This window comes from Quercus suber, unplaced genomic scaffold, assembly GCF_002906115.3.
Source record: "Quercus suber isolate HL8 unplaced genomic scaffold, Cork oak 2.0 scaffold_263, whole genome shotgun sequence".
Lineage (NCBI taxonomy): Eukaryota > Viridiplantae > Streptophyta > Magnoliopsida > Fagales > Fagaceae > Quercus > Quercus suber.
The window spans coordinates 50,860-52,917 of NW_027069719.1; positions in this window are offsets into that span (position 1 = coordinate 50,860).

Genomic DNA, 2,058 nt, shown 5'->3' on the forward strand with positions numbered 1-2,058 from the left:
ACACAAACCCAGCAAATTTAAAACCCAAAAAATTTAATTCAAACCCATATTCAAACCCAAGTTCATGTTCAACGTTCTGACTTTAGAGTGTTGACTAAAGTAGCTCTTTGAGTATTTCAATGATGTGGTCGTTCAGTAAACAGTGTAATCTTCATTACATCAAAATCAAATAGAAAATCAGAGATAATTTGTTTATTTCCAAATCTCACTCTCTCCCTCCGTCTGTGACTCTCTCTCTCTCTCTCGCAGATCAACGCGGCGGAGGTCTCCAAGAACTTCAATTCCGTCAAGTTTGGTCTGGTTCACATCAGCCGAGTGGTTTCTCTCTTAATGCTCTGATTTGGGTCTAAAAATGTTCTAAGAATTTCAATTCAGTAAAAGTTTCAGCCTCAAGATTTTAGAAATAAATCTGGGTCTCTCTGGGTTTGAACTTCAACATCAAGATTCCGACAAGCTTCATCTCCGATGTGGGGGTTTGAAATATGGGTTTGAATTAAATTTTTTGGGTTTTAAATTTGCTGGGTTTGTGTTTTGTTGATCTTGTTCTTGCTGGGTTTTAAATTTGTTGTTCTTGCTGGGTTTGATTTTCATTTCTGTTTTTAATTTTTTTTATATAGTTAAAATTAATAAATTAATTTTTTTAATTTAGAGGCCGACATGGAAAGCCACGTGGACACAGTGGGCATTATTTTAATATTTGTAATTTTTTCCGTTTGCCAGCTGTGCAATTTCCGTCTCTGATGTAACGTTAGGGACTAAAACGAGACGCGTTTTCCAAGATAGAGACTAAAATTGGTGGAAAAAAAAGTTAGGGACCAAAGTGGGAATCGGGTGAAAATGTAAGAACTAAAATGGGTTTTTCGCCTAAAATATATTGTACATCATTAGGTAACCACCATAACATGTGTGTATTTGCCTATATATATATATATATATAGAGGGAAAAACTTAAATACAATAGCTTAGGTACCCCTTTTAAAATTAAAACACCTATCCACTTACTAAACAGTGATACTGCCGCTTCCTTCTCCGTTTATTTCTTTTCCTTTTTCTTTTTCTTTTTTTCTCTCCCCCTGTTTCAAACTAAAGACTTCCCACGAGAAAACTGAAAACCCCAAAACCCCAAGCTCCTACTATTCTCTCTCTCCCTCTATGTTCTTCTCTTTCTCTCTTTCTTTCCTTCTCTCTCAGTCAAATTAGATGAAATAGATGAATCCAGCTCTAAATTCTCTATCTCACTCTGTTTTCGTAGATTGATTGGCTAGCCCTAAGAAAACTCGTTGGTATGTATTGGCTAAATCTCATTATAGATTTTCAATTCTACTTGCTGAGTTTGAGTTATTTTGAGGTTTGGAAGAGTTTTCCTTTGGCTATTTCTGATGAAGGTTTCCATTTTGGTTAATGGGTTTGTCTTACTTTAGACTTTGGTACAGACGCAAAATTCAGCTTAAGAGAGTAATTATCTAGCAAAACATGTTTTTCTATTCTTTAGATTTCAGACCTTTAGAGTGCACCTTATCATCCTTGTAATTTTTGAGGTAGGCCTGTGGGCTTGTGTCTAGTTGTGCTGTGTGCTTTTGTTTTGTGTATTGCCTATAGTTTATAGACTCCTTGTAGTTCATTTTTTTTAAAGTAATCTGCCACACAGAGAGAAAGACAGACAAACAAAAGAATGCATGTATACAAAGAAAACAGTCTACACACAAGGAAAAGAATGGTGAGTAATCATGGAGATATGATCATCAATATTCTATTTTTCTCATCCTACAGGCTGTTCTTGATCTCTCAAGTGGAGCAGGTGACACTTTTAGTTCTATTCTATCAATTTCATTGTTAGTGAAAAGCCTTAGTGTTTGTAATTGTCCTTTCGTCTCCAACTCCAGAAGAATTTATGGAAAGTGACCATCCAATTTCTAAGCATTATGAGCTTTATAATTGAGGAATAAAATTTGTATTAAGAGTTTAGATTATGTAATAAATAATGTGTCTTTAGCCACCCAACAAGGAAAAAGAGGGTGAAAATTGAAAACATAGTCTGTTGTGCATGCATGCGCACGT